Source organism: Ylistrum balloti, unplaced genomic scaffold, assembly GCF_031769215.1.
Source record: "Ylistrum balloti isolate Yb309-2 unplaced genomic scaffold, AGI_CSIRO_Ybal_v1 Utg369658, whole genome shotgun sequence".
NCBI classification, from domain to species: Eukaryota; Metazoa; Mollusca; class Bivalvia; order Pectinida; family Pectinidae; genus Ylistrum; species Ylistrum balloti.
Genome location: NW_026781910.1, coordinates 1,061,825 through 1,080,554, shown reverse-complemented (window position 1 = coordinate 1,080,554; position 18,730 = coordinate 1,061,825). Strand labels below are relative to the sequence as shown.

General features: G+C 34.3%; 1 protein-coding gene across 15 annotated transcripts in view; it reads left to right on the top strand.

Moving 5' to 3' along the window:
• The window catches only part of LOC132558366 (poly(rC)-binding protein 3-like), a 118,266-nt gene that overhangs the window by 59,599 nt on the left and 39,937 nt on the right, over window positions 1-18,730 (top strand). The window contains exon 1 of one of the 15 annotated variants that reach the window (XM_060222953.1): window positions 7,919-7,941. The exons of 13 other annotated variants lie outside the window; for them this stretch is intronic. The gene's annotated coding sequence lies outside the window, so the exon portion shown is untranslated. Of the gene's footprint in view, window positions 1-7,918; window positions 7,942-17,088; window positions 17,177-18,730 lie in introns of those variants that run through there. One more of the 15 variants, XM_060222947.1, reaches the window with a different exon arrangement.

The window sequence follows — 18,730 nt, the reverse complement described above, 5'->3', positions numbered from 1 at the left end:
CGCCATTATTTTATATTTGACTGGTGAATATCTGTAGGGTGAAGCGAGTAACATGTTGGTCAAGAGGGCTCTTTACTTTGGAGAGTGGGGTATGGGGTGAAAGGTCATAATAGTGGAGTAAAGGGAAGGGGTATTTAGAGGTAAAAGATTACTTAATGGAGATGTACTGAAAGGGGGATGGAGGAGTCCTATAGCTCAGGACAATAGGGGGTATTCATTAAGCAGGTCTATAACATACTTACTGTAGGAGTGACTAAATGGGCGGTGGGGTGGGGGGGGGGGGGAGGCTGTTAAATGTAAAGGTCAAGGGCACGATTTAGCAATTTGGCAGACCTTAGGGAAGGGGTTCTTTGCATTATTACTACCCCTGGGATCCAGAACATATGTTTGGATATTAAAATGTCCCCATGTTATTGGATGGGACCCCCTAAAGCATGCTTTCTCAAATAGTGTGACCACTTACATGTGTTACAATGAAGTTCAGATTACCACCCACTTCCCCAGCCATATTTTACATCCATGAGTCTCCAAGGGTTAGGGGGATTGGCAGGGGGAACCCCTGGAGGGACAAGGACATCAAAACCCTTGGGAGTCCAAGGATATCATGGCAGCCAAGTCTATGTTATAATTGGTGGTGAAATGTATATCGATTCTTGAGAAGTGTGTCACACAGCAAGACATGACACTAGCATCATCTTCACACCCTGTCTGGTGCTGACAACTCATTCCTGGCCTGTAATCACTCTCAAATTTTATTTAGTCATTTCAAGTAAACCAAGATATAATGGAATTGGTTGTAAGGCTTCAGACTTGATATATACAAGCGTTTGATGAAGATTTGCTATAGAGGTGACCCAGATGAAAATCATTGATTTGACACAGATTCTAATTAGATCATTGATTAGTGTATAAATTGATCTCAAATCCCACCTTAAATGTTTAGGTGTCACAGACGTCCCATAGGAAATGTAACTCAATATCAGGTGTAAAAGTGAAGACAGACCGAAATTTATAACTCATAGTCGTGATTGACTCTGTACAGAACATACTGTATAGGGGATTAGTTATGGTCAGTGTTATTTTTTACCCTCAAAGGAAAGTTTTCATTTTTGCAATTTGCCCTAAGATACATAAATATATACATTTCATTTATAACATCAAACACTTGCCCACTTTTCATTTTTGTTCTAATGGTGAAAGGGCAAAATTACGGAATATGCAACAAAATTTTTCAGATATAGTTTTGGTATGTTAGAAATAGACAAGCTGGCTTGTATTAACAATCAGGGTGGGATAGCTCTGTACTTTCAAGATATAAATGCCATGTATGGGATTATGGGAATGGGATATTGAAGGGAGAAGGGCAAGGAGGGGGTCGGGGGCAGTGGATTTGTTGTCCGTGTGATCTGGATATATACATCATATAACGTTAGACACAATTTATTTCTGTACATAATGAGATATAGCTACATGACAACATTGTACAATATCAGGGAACTTCTTACTCATAGCAAGTTAATGATATATCATATGTTGATGTTTTTACCATAACTACCAGTAGATGTGACTGGGCTTATTAGCAGGCATGGGCTAATTTTTGGGTATACCTACAGTTTTGTTAGTCTCAAAATTGTCATCATCTTTGGTTTCTGTTATTGTGAGAATCATCAACTGAAAAAATACCAAAAATGATGCTTTGTATATTTATGCCATGGTTTGAGTGTTAGAGGTGTATTTCAGAAACAGATGGTAAGGGCTGTTTTTGTCAGCAGAGCTGATGTAGGAAAAGAATACAAGTGCAGAAGGTTACACTAATGAACATGCTATCAGTATAGCCAACAGGGTATTTAGGTGCAGAACCAGAATTTTACAGAAAAATGGAGCCCTAGAGTATAGAGCTACAAATACAAGGTAATTAGCAACTTACCATCAGTCCTGGACTTCTTAGGAAATATGTGAATGATTTGAAAAAACTAAAGAAAATATTTACTGTAATCAGACTGCGCTTCATTTTTCTTATTTACCAGTAGAAACTTATATGAAAATAATATAATAAACACTATGTAAATCAAGTCCTGGCAGCTCATCATTATCACATGGAGAGGTACAGAAGTGAACAGACTTTCCACCCAGCCCTAGACCTGCTCATTCCGAAATTGATTTGTCCTTCTCTTCGCCAACGTGGAGGACAGTGTAATGGCCAGGCCTTATCATCAAAAATTGATGACCATTAGCTACCATACTCGCATTCTCCTCTGTCAAACATAGGTGCTGAGAAATGAGTCCCTATAAAACTGTGTCTTCCCCTCGTAAAAATTGTCTCATTATAGTGCTAAGACTCTGCTTTTGTCCACTTGGTTCATTTTGAGCTGTGGAGTCTGGTGTAGACAAAGGTAGACAAAACATTACATGTCAAAGTGCTATATGTGATGGTATTGATAAACATGCCAGTGGAGAGATCCTGGTTGATAAGTCTGATGCTGATTGTTCAAGTTTGATAAAAAATAAAAACTGATTTCATGAATTTTCTATTCATCAGGTTTTTAACAAAGACTGAACAATTTCAGGAGAATGAGATACAGATAATTTTAGCCTACCATCATCACATTGGACTATTCAAATCGTCCCTAACCTCTCTGGTTATAACTATTTCTTTGGAGGTTCCCCTTGGCCCCTGGAGGTTCCCCTTGGTCCCCTAGTTGTACCAATTTGATTTTGGGACTGATCAGAAAAACAAAATGTATGACAGGAGACCTTCTGGATTTGACTGTTAAAGATCACTTTTACTATTTCTCTAGAGGAATTTTCATATTTTTTATAATTAAGAAATAAGAATATCAAAAAGGGAAAAGGACTCACTTTTAAAGAATATATACAGATAAAACAATGGTGGACATGAAGATCCCTGTAGGACGGCCTGTTCTCTGGTCTGGCTGACATGTTGTACTTGTGTTTTGATTCCTGGTGTTATCAAACAACTAAATAGTTTATAAGACCAAGTGTATAACATTACACATCCTATTTACTGATACCTTATCCTAATGAACGTTACTCATAAGAATTTTTATAATTTGACTTTGGGGTTGGTATGAAGAGGTTAATAGTGTCACAGGTTTACTGTCTTAATGAACTATTAACTCACAGTAGGTACAGAAAGGATGGTTCTTTGTCTAGCCTTTGCTGGTTACTTTTATGATAAATTACAAATGTATGATTCCCCTCCTCCACACAATTAGTATGGGGACGCAATCCTTTGATGTGGAACAATGTCTCATCATTACTACGACACAATGGACACATCAAAACATACAGTGTTGGAGGCCTTCAGACGACTGCTTCTCTGCATGCAAGCAATGTCTTTGAATTCTGATATTGAGAATGGATCAGTTCACATTCTGTTTTCTGAGAGATTTTCATTAATTTGTCTTGTTTTGGAAGGGGAATATGTTGTAGATTGCGAGACAATTAAGCTTGTTAGGATTTTTTCTGTAAGAAAATATGCTACATGTTGCAAGATTTGTCTATTTAGTACAGTAATACACCAGCAACGAAAGAGTAAGTTTAGTTGATTATTTGGGGTATACATTACAGTTATGATATATATATCCAAGATATTCAGATATTTATAGAATGAATCTCTGTCACTATAAAGTAAAACATGTTGGAGAAAATTGTAACCTACAAATGTAGTGTACTATAACTGATCAACTACACAGAGGAAATTGTAACCTACAAATGTAGTGTACTATAACTGATCAACTACACAGAGGAAATTGTAACCTACAAATGTAGTGTACTATAACTGATCAACTACACAGAGGAAATTGTAACCTACAAATGTAGTGTACTATAACTGATCAACTACACAGAGAAAATTGTAACCTACAAATGTAGTGTACTATAACTGATCAACTACACAGAGGAAATTGTAACCTACAAATGTAGTGTACTATAACTGATCAACTACACAGAGAAAATTACAGGTCATGTGGGTACTTGTACTACAGAACTAAAGCCACATTATCATCTATACAAACACCTTGTGATGTCGCCATACATCCAGGTACTGTTTTAATCAGGCACACGCCAGTAGGCATTCTGCCATTCTTTTCCTTGGAAGAATGAATATAGTTAAGAATCAAAAGATGGAGGTGGGAATATGATATTGTGTTTACTTTGAACAATAATACTTTATTATAATGATATGCATAGACTTACAAAGATGGTGTTCTTATACTTTAGGATGTACAGCTATAGAGTTTTTATGGTAATGTCAGTAGGGCTGTTTGATATTTAGATGACTTAAGTTAATTAATAGTTCACCAGAATCTTTTTCTTATATTATCCAATGACTTTCATGTCCATACTTAGATATCTCATTATACTGGACTCATTTCCTGCAGAGAATGACCTTCTAAAACTTGATCCTAATATCCTGTTGCTTGGTCCCAAAGCTCCTATCCTTCCAGCCCTTGCTGTCTTAAATAACTCTCAGTGATTAATGAAACGCTAATCACTTGTAGCTCAAGTATTCTTATACAGAATGGCTAGGTCAGCTTTCATACAGTCAGGCTTTTTTATTAGACTGCCAGTTTTGATAAACATTAGTGTTTTTAAAATTGTAAATGTTATATATGCAGATAAAATCCTGTCAGAACTGGTGGAAAGCATTGACAATAAGGTATATTGACATATCAAAGTTTGATCAAAGCTGATTAATACATACTGTGATGTGAAATCTGACCTTGACTTTGATATAAATATCAGTTCCTGGATCTTAATCATAATTATTTAAATATTCATTATCATAATTAATAATTGATCAATTTTAATTACAGATAAAATGGCTAATTGTATCAAAGTACTGGTACCATGTATTCCGGTTGAAATTCCTGTGTAAACACAAGCAAACAAAATCACATGCATCTGAATAGTTCAGGAAAGTCTTCATGTATTTTCAATGTAAGAAAGTTTTGCAAAATATCAGATGATAGATTTTATGTGATAAATCTTTAAATGTGAAATGATTAACAGATGTAATGAATGTTTTTTTCTTATTTCTCATTTTCTTTGCCTGTGAGCTATATCCATTGTCTAACAGCAGATGGGGAGAGGAGAGAAATCTCATATTTTTCTTTTCTCAAATTTATTCTGGATGGTAGAATTATATAAATATACTTCTAACAGATGGTATTGAGAAACCATAATCCATGAACAGCTTAGAATCTACAATCAGAGGTAGCAAATGTCACTGTGACTTTTAATGTCTGTAAATACATTTTTGTTTTTTTTTCCTCAGGATATTAAAGTCAAGCCTCCATCTCTTTGGCACAGATATTTTGAAATTTTCATGAAATTGTCATCTAGACAGTACCTACTGGAATTGAAATTAGATCTTGAATATTTATGGTATTTCATCATTCTGTCTTGATGTATCCTACTCTATGTGGACAGGTATTGAGAAAAGGTTTAGGTGTGTCACTCTGACAAAAAGAGGCCATCCTTAAACTACTGTAGTTAGTCTGCAAAAAGCCCAGGGGGGCAAAACAAAGATCTCTCACAGTTACAGGATGGGTAGAATTGGACAATAAAATAATAGTCTGTAATTCTTCTGAACAAGTGACATCGTTGGGAATAGTGATTTTTATGAGAAGTAATATATATGTCTGGGCTTACTATGGAGTACAGGCTCATTGCAGTATAGATAACATACAACATAATGTCCAATTTTATAGTTGATGTTCCCAAGATTTACTTCGTAACAAATAAGTAAGAAATTATTTTAAATAACATCTGATTGGTTTTGAAATTTCGCCAGTGCATTGAGGTTTTTATATTGATATTTTTAGTGAAAGGATTCATCAAAAACTGTAAAAATTCCAAGCATCAAAAAATCGTTTTTATTTGGAGTACTCATTAAATTTTCACTGTTGTGTTTTCAAGATGATTTACATGACTTTAAAATATTGATCCATCTAAAGGGTTTGCAGAAGCATTAAAATTTAACAGAAAGGAATTTTTTCTGATATATGGAGGGGGGAAAAGAAAAACCATACGTTGATTTTTAATGATATAGCATAAAATATATTTATTGAATCCATTCACTAGTGCTACCATTTGTTCAAATTTGTCAGGACAACTAGGCTCATGTAAAATCATGTTATAATAGATGCATTTGCACTAAAATGGAAAAGTTAGAACAAAGAGAAGGTGTAAATCATTTAAAATAAATCTGAAGTCTTAACAATTTTTTTCATCTTCTGTTTTTTATTCCTTAAATTGTATGTACAACTCGGATATGTAGCACTATGGGACACAGAATAATTTAAGGGGAAATTGAAGAAGATTCTGAAATCATTTATCATTTAAGAATTTGAAAAGGATATATATCGGGGATCTGAGAGGGATCTGAGAGTTCTCAGAAGTTACACCTTAATGATAATAAATGGCTGCATCTAGAGAGAAATCCTCCCAGGGAGAGCTTCCAAATCCATCACGCTTCACTAATTAGCCAATCAGTGACATGGAGACAGTGTCTAGCATCTCTAATTAACCAATCGGTGACACCAAGTCAGTATCAGCAGGTTTTGGATAAGACACAGTAGAAGTGATTGCATGGTTAAGATTGTATTATGTATATACCGAGGGAGAAGTACTAATGGATTATCAGGTAAATATTTACTTATTATTATTACTGTAATGTATCATAAATATCATATTACCTTGTAGGATATGTGATACCACAGAAAATGTGTAAGAGTTCAGGTCTAAAATTGAATATCATACTGAGTTGTGTTGTGGACATAGCAGTTGTGGTAAATAATAAGCATATTGAATAAGCTCCTTTCTTTAAAAGCAAAAAGGCTGAAATCTTTTAATTGATTGGTTTAATTCTCTGGTAAAGTATCAAATCATTTTTATAGAGAAATACAAAAAGGATTTTTCATGAGTAATTTAACTTGGTAACTGTGTCTTGTCAAAAGTGCCTTCCTCAAAGTGAGATATGAAAATTTGTTGGTATATGTTGTCAAATCGTGATTAATGATGAAAGCCAGTCAGAATTCTGTCCTGTATTCTGCCCTCCTCACAATGTAATACTAGAGTCAGTCAATATATTCTGTCCTTTAGTCTGTCTTCCTCACAGAGTAATAATAGAGTCAGTCAATATATTCTGTCCTTTAGTCTGTCTTCCTCACAGAGAAATACAAGAGTCAGTCAATATATTCTGTCCTTTAGTCTGTCTTCCTCACAGAGTAATACTAGAGTCAGTCAATATATTCTGTCCTTTAGTCTGTCTTCCTCACAGTAATACTAGAGTCAGTCAATATATTCTGTCCTTTAGTCTGTCTTCCTCACAGAGAAATACTAGAGTCAGTCAATATATTCTGTCCTTTAGTCTGTCTTCCTCACAGAGTAATACTAGAGTCAGTCAATATATTCTGTCCTTTAGTCTGTCTTCCTCACAGAGTAATACTAGAGTCAGTCAATATATTCTGTCCTTTACTCTGTCTTCCTGATCGAAATAATAGAGCCAGTCATTATACTATATCCTGTAGTCTTGCCTTCCTTAGAGTGTAACAATAAGTTTACCTAGCTCACAGTGTGATATTGGAGAGGGTCAAAGTTCAATATGTTTATGGTACAACAGTGTCCATCACATAGGGCTATCATCCTCTCCAGATAGCCATCAAACAGTGGGATTAGATAATGAGCCTTATAGGGACCACTCTGTCCTACCCATCCCCCTGTCAGTAGATTGCTGAGGCCCAATTTTAACTCTAGACTCCCTATGGCTCCCCAAAGGTCTGGCTTTCCCCAGTTCAATGGTCATACAACTTTGGACTGTACAAGTAGTGAGATGTGACTAGATGAAGGCTGGATGGACTAACATTGCTGTGAGCTGTTAACATTCAAGGTTGGATAACTATACATCTTATTCCGGTATGTTTATTGGCATATTTTAATATTTTAATATTATGCTCAAGTTATCAAACTTTTAGAATCTGTTTTTAAATGACTTGTAAAGTTAACCTGAGAATTATACACTCTGTTTTGTTAGAACAATATAACTGTACGTACATATACGTATCTTCACTGGTGAATTAAATGGTTTGTTACTTTCTGAAACAGGACATATCATAGCTTACATCAAGTACCTTATGTTAGTATTAGAGATGTGTTGGGGTCTGGAGAAACTCCTGATTATTACATCATATTTGTTGTTCATATGTCCATGTGACATCAACAACAGGTTTGATGTCGGTTAGATGTGGTGTGACAGAGCATCCCAGTTTCTTTTCTTCTTTAACATGTCTAATGTTCTAGTTTGGACAGATGTGACAGAGGGTCCTCAGATATATTGGCTGTTTTACCAGTAATAGGTGTGATCATTCGGGGTTTAGATTGGGATGTTTGTTACTTAAAGTTGTGAATTTGACATACAATATTATATGAAGTTATCTACATAACCATGTTGAGATGTTACATTGTCAGATCCTGTACAGGATTGTAATCAGTACTCCTTGTTCTGTGTGTCTAGTCCACAGATAATGTCCATCTCTTTATCAGATAAGATTGAGCTACTCAGCCTGGGTAAGCACACTGGTGCACTGACAACAGATACCTAGAAGGTACCATTATTATATCTCAGATATGTTATTAACAAAATATTTATGAAGTGAAAGAAAATGAAAAAATTTCGACAACAATACAAAGAGATCTAAAAATTAAGAACTATGTGCTGACATTAGTGACTGAAAAACTCTTGAAGAGAGTGTTTTGTTATATGCTTTAAAGTCATAAAACTGTTCTCACAAAGTACCTTCAAAATATGGTATTTTCTTATTTACATATTTTGCAAGACAAGTTGTTACATTATTGAACTTGATATTCCATAGCTCAAATTTGGCTTAGTTTTCCTGTCTTAATACAACATTGTGTGTGATACTGACACACTCGTTAAAGTTAAAAAACGAGTTTGCATTGTCTCAACAAGTGAAGTACATTCTCAGTAATTCAAAAGGAAGGATCAGGGAAAGTTTGAAAGATTAACACTGATGGGTTATCATATAGAATGGGAGAAACTTAATACAACAGCTGGACTTCTATTGTATTATATGGTAGGCTTATGCTTTACAAACTTAGGCTAAAGACTGTAAAAATGTGTGATAATGTTTCAATTCAGGCAGACACATAGAAAAAAAGCATCTACAATATCATACATGTTGATGTATATATTGTCGCTGTAATAATTGAAAAGAAAATCGGGATAAAAAAGCTGAAATAGTTTCAGCAGCTTATGTTAAAATTTACTGTATAAAAAGGAGAAATAAGAGGCAACAGTCTGGGATTGGATTAGAAGATTGCTTTCACAATCTGGGATAAAATCAATTGACGTAATTGTCACTACTCATGCTAGTGTAGGCAATCTCAATTGGCAGATATTCTGCAAAACGCATACTCAAATATGGCACGCGAGATCCAACCGGAATCAATGGAACAAAAATGTGAGAGTTATTGTATCTTAATAAGAATCTATAGATAATCTCTATTGTCTTTTATCATCAAATTAGAAAAAAAAATCTTTCTGGTTCATAGATTTTAGTACCAATAAAATCACACCCATTAACACTGTATGTCAAAGAATCTCTAGAATTAAGCATTAATCAGAAACGTCTTTTGATTATAAGTGTAGCCCTCTAATTTTAATGATTCCAAAATTTTACCACTGAAATTGAATATTTTAATTAATTTTGGCCAAAAAGACATCTTAAAATAGTACACAGAAAGAAATCTAAAAATAAAAGCTGAATTATCCTATTGACATGAAGCTTAACTATTATCATTCTTCTGAGCTAGTGGATGTCCATTGAAATAACGTTTATTTTCTGTGTATAGTATTTTAGAGTATGACATTGTCACACTCGGAGATGAATCTCTGCCAGAGAAAATATTCTGCTTGGGATAAAACCTTTGGATACCTCGTGTCTCTGCATATACTTTATATATAAACATTGTTTCTCCTATCAGCCAATGACAGGTACTGTCACATAACTTTTACACATTTCTTTGCCAATTAAATGTACTGTCACATCTAAACTCTCTTGGATAGCAATTGTTGTCTGTTTGCTTTTATAATTCATTACTTACCATCATTGGCTGATTAAACTTTACTCATTTCTATAATGAGGTGTGAAATTAAACCTGAAATGTGAATATTAAATGTAAAGAGAAATTGGAAACAGAATGCAACAGTTTGATCTTCTTTTTTGAATCAAGTGGCAAATCATTCTCATGATGTTAGTACTTTTAGCATTATGATTTCAACAACCTTATCGACGAATTTGCCTCTTCTCAGATGTACGTAGGCCATATTCCTTTCATAAAATGCAGGCAGCACAATCCTTTATGACCCAATAAGGTAGGAGCTTTAACTGGTGTGCGTATCCATGTGATCATACCAATAGAATGTTCTAGCGCTTCTGTTATTTTTACGACTTTGCCTTTTGATGAAGGATATGCACAAGATACTATAAAGAGTGTGCTGGAGAAGAGTCCCTGAGTGGTTGTAAATATTGTGACAAGATGCATGCATATTCTTTCGTGTCAAATGTCTCCCAGCTAATGAAGCTGCCGATTTTGCTGAGAAAGGCAGTAGACAAAGGCAACGTACTAACCATTAGTCATCATTTGATCTACCAAGAAATTGAATTTAATGATTTCCTTACCAGGTAACGATCCAATTTCCTGCAATTGTCCAATATCAGTTGAGGAAAATGGTCGCTTTCTGTCAAGACAGGAAATAGCGTAATTACGAACAGGTACCTACATCATCCCCAACTTCATACCGAAACAATAAACTATTGTCCAATCAATAATCACCTTGGTCCTTATCACAGAACTGATCTCTGTGTCAAAGGTCACATTGCCAGAAGTTATCATGGTAACTATTGTGTGGTATCATTAATGAACAAATGTTCTATTAATGCCTTGGATTGTGGGGATGTTGAACAATTCTATTAAGAAAGTGATAATGGAAATGCTCAAATATTTCTAGATTTATTTGGAAATAATCAATAATCTTTTTCCAGGTCAAACTATATGGTTTCAGAAATATAAGGCATTATATGTACATATCTGTTAAATTGAAACAAAATTAAATATTTGATATATGCAAACAGCCAAATAGATAAAACGCAATAATAGGTAGCCCAATCAGTTAGCCAAAATTGTATACTTGATAATGATATTCATAGAAAGACATCAGAAATCAGGTTATGCGGTCATTCTTGGCCAATCACACAGGAAATTACAGGGTGCCATCACCAGTTTTTCATGGGGTCAGGTGAACCCTTACTTATCCCTACTGTTGTTTTAGTATTATTACGTGTAAGACAAGACAATTTAGCAAGATTGCGCGGCATTGGACACAACAGGACCAGTCGACCGTTCTTGTCGGGACATCAAATTACATCATAAAGTTAATTTGTCTTTGCCCTGGTGTCTTGAGATGAGGTCGCCAGTACTAGGTGTAAACGGAATGGGCTCTGCTGTGATCTTCGTTTTTGCGCATTTGCATGTACGATGTATCATCTCTTGAAAAGCAAAAAAATGCTGTACCTTCATTATTAGGTGATAAGTCTTCACCAAATACTCTCACTTGACATGTATTCCCCCCCCCCGCCCCCACCCCACCTTTTTTCCCTTCTTGGGGTATTTCTTCAATAGACACAAAACCATTCTGAAAATGATGAAAATCATATCTTGTACACGGCAGAAGGACAAAACCAAGATCATTACTTTACTTGACACTTCAACTTTTTTAGTGTGAAGTTGTAAGTGGTGAGGGGGATATTTTTCCTGGTGTAGTGTGAACTAAAGACTATATATACTGGCTGTGTTTATGGGGATTTAGACCAATAATTACTGTTAGTGACTGCAGTTTGTGCCATGTAACAGCCAGTCCTGGCTGTAATTGTTCCCCTGTCCCCCATAATGACTATCATCCCTGACTAGGAGGCAGTGCGGGGACTGTTTTATGGGGCGAGCCCACCTCTGATTTAGACACCACTATCCCGGAGTTAACCTAAAGAACAGTGAAACATGGTTAGAGTTGAGTTAGAAAATAGTCTTGATCTTGGAAAGGTGCAGCCCAAAATAGTCTGTAGACATTGTTACCTTTTCAATAGTGACTCACTGGAGCTGCAGAATTCAGATCATTAACACCTATTGATCTTTCCTCATCATGAGCAAAAAGGTTTTTTTTTTTTTTAATTGATGTTTTGAAATTCAAATTTTGATTAGTTTCATTTTGGTTCTATTGAAAAGTATGTATCTCCCTATACTACAACTTCTGTACTTCTTTGAGGAGAAAGGTATTGGTTATCCTACCTGTAATGATACAGGTGTAATTGATTACAGATTTCAGATTTATTGTACGCTCAGACACACAGAGTGTGTTACAAGAGGTCACATATAAACAACAAATATTAAACAGGTAACATTGATATACTTGGTATTGTGAGTTTTCCCCGTAATTAATTATCTCCCTTGTTATCTGATGTACATTGCCCAGCTATACATATGTTTACATTTGTGTGCTAATAAGAACATGTATGATAACTTGAATACAGAGATCACATATAATACTTATCAACCTAATAGGTGGGGTGATGACCTCAAAGGGTCTTTTTAAGATTGCACAACTAAGCAATGCTTGAAGTAATACAGAATCATGCACTCTAATGATGATGGAAATAGTAATTTTGTCAACTCTGTCATTAAATATATATGTGACCTTCCTAAGAATGGAGCAGAATGTGAACTTGGTACTAATCACACTATAGGTCAAACTGATGACGGTTGACCTAGCTATCCGAAACATGTCACCTAATAAAATCTACAAAGTCGAGGAATCCCTGATGTTGAAGCTCCATTCTTTATCTACTTGTTAAACATGTAAACATGATCAAATTTGAAAACCTTGTTTACGAAAGATTGAAAGTCTGTCTGCCAAAATTATAGAAATAAACCAACAGTTCAAAAAGTTTGGTAATACTTCAAAGAAGAAATGTATGTAACGGACAGTTATCTATACAAAAAAAAACCAATAATTAACTTTGTGACTAAACATAAGTTAGGAGATTCAAAAATAAAGTAGCCAAATCTTATTGTAAATTTAGGCAATATGCAATACCAAGTTACCAACTGAATGTCGGTCTATCTTACCATGAGAAAATATATTGGGTATTTTTGTGATTTTGGAGAAATTAGAGAGATGATTGTATTGGTCACGATTAATACAGGTAAAAATGGGATTAATTAGGGATTACCTGTACAGGTAGGTTAAAAGTTCTGAATAGAGGTAAATGTTGACATCAAATAACAGGTAAGCTGGACAGATAGGTCGCTGTAATTACAGGTAAATAATTGTTTACTGGGAATAATTGTTTTCCAAGACATCATAATATGGAAGACTTGTGTAAACTTGTCCTGGCAATCATTTCTCTCCCACAAAAGACATGTTAATCTAAGATATGTCTGTCAAGTCTAAAAGTTTTAATGGTAAACATATTGAATACCGAAAAATTAATCATAAAAACTTATATTTCATTGCATACAAAAAGCAACACAATATTTTGAAATTTTATATCCAGTATGCTTATTATTCAATTTTAGTATGGATACTTTGGTTTAATGATTCTGCAAAAAGAAAACAACTTTTGAGAACAACCCCATCACCAAAAAAATAACATTAAAAATAATAATAATGATATTGATTTACTTACAAGTGAAGTCAATCTGGGGGCTGGCTGTACTTTAGGTGTACAAATTTACAACTACAATTTTTACAAATTTTATTTATGGTGGGAAAAAATATACCAATATGACAATGAAGTTTTGACACATCACATCCTTTGATATTTAGGATCAGAGAGTATTTGATATCCTGCTACTGAGGCTGTGTAATATGCAGCTGACATCACACAGGTGAGGCACACCTGTAATACCTCTCAGCCTTCTCTCCCCCAGGTCATGTCCATGGATTCTACCTGGCTCTGTATTAGGATTAGTTCATTAATGTAGGTAGGGTTCACCAGGGAGAGACTAATCCACACCCTGGGTGAAGTGTTGATAATCCCCCTGCTGTACTGGTCAAATGTGTGAATCTAAGCAGTGTGGTCAGTCACCAAGGGGCATGCCTGTTCAGTATATGTCATTAGAAGAGCAATAGCGGTGGTGATAGGTAAGTCTCTCTATTTCTACTACAAGATGTGCATTTTACAGGGACATACTGGAATATTTTGTGAAAATCTTTCAAACTAGGAAAAAGTATTTTTCAAATGATAACTTTCTAGATGATGACATTCAATTGTATGCTTCCACAGTTAAGTTTAGGGTTTTTCTGTAATAGAGTTTGGGAATTTGTCACTTTTCGTTGCTTCGTGCTGATGATAGATATTAATACAAGATCAAGAGACCACACAAAATAAGATTTAGGTCGTATCCATAACAATAAAGATTGTCAATTGTTTTCAATTAAAGTAGTGTTATAGTTCAAATTTCACTCTGTACTCTGTTTTGACAATGTAAATGGCATGCTTTGGTTGATTTTCAAGTGAAGCATATTTCAAAATTTTGTGATTTCTGTCCGCAATGATATAAAAATTTGTTTTTAAGCCAAAATAAAAAGTCTAGGTATAAAGATTTGAAAGATTTAGTTTAAGTGTAAATAAAGTAAAGTGAATAATTTTTAAGTATTGAAATCATTTCAACAACTGGCCATTATGAATCTAATTCATGATAGCAGTATTGCTGTATAGTGATCAATTAATTTCCTTTATAACTTTCCACAAAATTTAAAGAAAAAGTCCACTGAAGAATACATTTGGAGAAGTTTAGTATGCACTCATTATTTTCATAAATATTGGCATGAATTATCCATAAAATTTCTGATTGGATGAAACGTCTCATTTCCAAACAATTTTATGAACTTTCTAAATGTCAGTTTCTTGGGTTAAGAAAGGGATAATGATGATATACTAGTATGTAATATTGATTATCATATAAAGTACAAGAAAATCCATATTTAGTGGTTGAATCAGGGATAATGGAGCCATCTTATATTATCTTTCTGGTATGGAACTCCAAAGTAGGACTCAAAACACTTCATGAAAAAATCAGTAATATACATTACATGGAAATATTTGATCACAATGTATTATATCTTGTTTAATAATGTTTTTTTGTACAGATAGAAATTTGATTTTCACATTCAATTCATAGTTTGAATTAAACCGATATCATTAATATTTCAAAGTTAACCTTGTTATGGTCATGAAACAAATTTGTCAACATTATTGATAAAATATTAGCATATATATTTTGTAAGATTACTTTTTTAATGTAGGTATATATAATTATAAGAGAAATAATAGCCATGCTATATTCTATAAGGAGGAAAAAATATGGTTTGAAAAATGCTGTTTCATTTTCCTTTTTATATAAAATCAGCTAAGAAAAAACGCCATCAATCTTGATCTGTTTTCTAATCAAGAAAATATTTTCTGTAGTTTTAGATTAGTTGCTAGTTCATTGATTCCGATGAAAACAGGTTGAAATGTTTCGTTAGTGGATTAGAGTGGAGATTTGCGGTTATAATCTGTGTGGAAGAGCTTCCTTTGTCGAGGAAACTAAGCTTGTTTATTTCATTGATTTCACTACATCATAATCCCTATACGTCAACTAAAGTCAGATTCTACTGTCGGATTACCGTCTTAGTATTCAGTTCTTACAAAATGAAGGATTAAGCTCTGATGGTATTTGTAGTATTATATGTAAGATTTTTACCTGTGTATGCTTGACAGATCTTTACCTATACCTGTGAAAAACAGATTTACCTATGGAGTCTAAGTTCCTATTGGTTCTTTTTATATATATATTAAATTACATCATTTGTTATAACATTAATATCTATTAATATCTTAAACTTTCTATAACACTATGATAAATCTGAAAAAAAATTAAATTCAAATGATTTGAAATAATGTAGATTAAATTTGACCAATTATTTTTTTACCTAATAGTCTGCATACATTTCCTGTTTTGTGACAATGTTTTTCTCACCTACCTAATGAGATTATCAGCTGTCAGAAGATGGATTTTGTAATACTGTGATAAACAGAGATTTTGTGCCAAATTTTAGCATATTCATATGTAAGACTTGATATTCTCTGTGTGATCTCTCTAGTTTGGAAGCACTGCCACGGTTACCCTGTACTATATTGTGTATTTTTTCCTTTGTGTCCTGTTGTCCATGTACATGTAACATGTTATCGGGAATTTGCATGGTCCACAATTGGAAAACACAACTGCAGCCTGAAGTCAAGTAGAAAGAAATGTGGTGTTAATTAATTGGATTGTGTGTGTGAGATGCCTTTAGAATGAGTATCGGTGATTGGAAAAGATGATGGAAGATCTCCGTGTGGTAAATACGCTTTAAGTTGATGAAAAATTGATATTCAACAAAACTTTGAGAGAAAAATTGTGAAAGATATCCATGTGTTGTTGACAGACTGTTAGCATATGGTAAAGGACTGCAGGCGTATGTTTCTATAATCATTATAATTAAGCTGCCATTTAAGATTTTCCCCATACTTTGAATTTTGATACAAAATGGTATCAAAGTTAGAAAAAGACATTAATCAGTTACTTAACACTGCACTGATAAAGACTTTAAGTGGAGAACAATTATAAAGAGATAAGAATGTTATTTGTAATTATGGAAAAAACCCACCTGTAAATCACAAAAAATTGCTATATTTTCTAACCAGATGTCTTGAAGTTTTTTTTAAGTAGTTGTGATAATTAGGGGTCAGCAGAAGTGTAGAATATTTACTACCCTGCAAGGACCACATGTCCGCCCCTATAGTCTTGCGCTGACAGTGATTGGCCAGAGGAATTTTTCGTAAATCACTACCAGACCTGCCTTGGTCCAATACTGTGTCCTGACAGCAGGTAGCATTGGAATTCTCCTCACCCTGCAGGATCAGTCAGCATCTGTCCATTCATGGAGAACTGATTCTACTGGATTCTTTATGCTTAACTCCACAACACAGTATTGACTCAGTGGTGGAATAATATTTTCTAGTCTGTGAAAGGCTGTTGTCTTATGATGGTAAGCATCACGCGCTTGTGGAAGTAAAATATTCAATCCAGTGGAAGAAACATATTTTAACAGTGTTGCAGTCCTAGCTTGGTGGTCAAGCTTTTGTTGTAGTTCGGTAGAAAAATATTTTCTTACCAGTTGGATCTGTTGATGGTTGGTAATTCTGTTCAATAATTTACTACAGATTCGTCAACTACGGTAATTGCTTCTTAACGACATTGTAGTTCTGTTGTTATGTCTTCTAAAACACAAAGTGTTTGTGTTATTTCATATAACAACAGTTGAAAAGGAATTATATGTCATATGGGAGTTATTATTATGGATAAAAGTTTTCACTTGTGGAAAAAGAACTGCTCGTAATGATACAGGGCTGAGATTGATTATCAGGATTAGAGTATCGTTACAAAATATTGATCAGGTCATTGTTGTTCAATGTAGGTATATTGATCTGTCAGTGACAGTATTGTAGTTAGGCGATCAGTCCATCGCTAGTTGATGTCAATAGGGGATAGATATCACATGTATCCAGGGATTCTGGTCCTACTCTTCATATCTCTACAGTAATACCGGTAAGTGCCTTGCAGATGTTTTCAATGTATTTTACCTGAAATTCCCTGATGATGATTAGCGTGTTATTTTTAATTGGCTTAAATGTGATGCTGCATCATCATCTCAAATACAATTGACTAATGACTTCTGCTGGTATAGCAGAGTGTTAGATATGCCTAGATCGACAGTGATGAAAAGCTGAAGAGACAAGCTACATATCTCAGATCCCTGATGGATATATAGGGATTGATGATTGTAGGTGAAGTTCTGTGAATACTTAATTAATGTACTGGCGTATTAACGGATCAGAAAAGGAATCACTGCTAGTATCGATAGCTTTGTCAGGTGTCTGGTGTTGAGCTCATGTACAGGATTATACAGGGCACAGAAGGGATTATATCAGATCCTGTTGGAATCAGACTTCTAGCATTACACTGTTACATCATTTTGTCAAGAATTACCTGGTAAAGTAGTATGAGATGTCAGAATTGACAAAGTACATTATCAAATATCACCTATTTTAACTTGATATCATGCTTGACAACTGGAAGAGCATTGAAGGTTTAATATTTTGATCAGATCCTGTTCAAAGTTCCTCCAGAAATAATTCCCCTTTTTTGTACCTTGGACTTAATTAAACTTTGGTTTTAACTTTGTTTCAAATATGTATGTGAATTTTGCAATGCAGAGATTTCAGTATGTTTATTAATGCATTTATTTTCTGTCGTATGTAAAATAGATATTAGTTTTTCGTATGTGTAAAGGCTAGAGGTGATACTTTGTAAACCAGTAGCCAATGACAAGAACTTGTACAGGTTTTCTATGTGTTTATTGGGTTGTTTTAGTTATCTGATATGTCAGGTTTTATGTATACAACTGCTCTAGCTAATTAGTGTGATTCATTGGTATCCAAGGATACCTCAATATTTTACAGTCCAGGTAGGATTATTACTGAGGCTTAGAGTTCTCTTCTTATATATGTAGCAATTATGGCACATCACACTTTGTATGGTA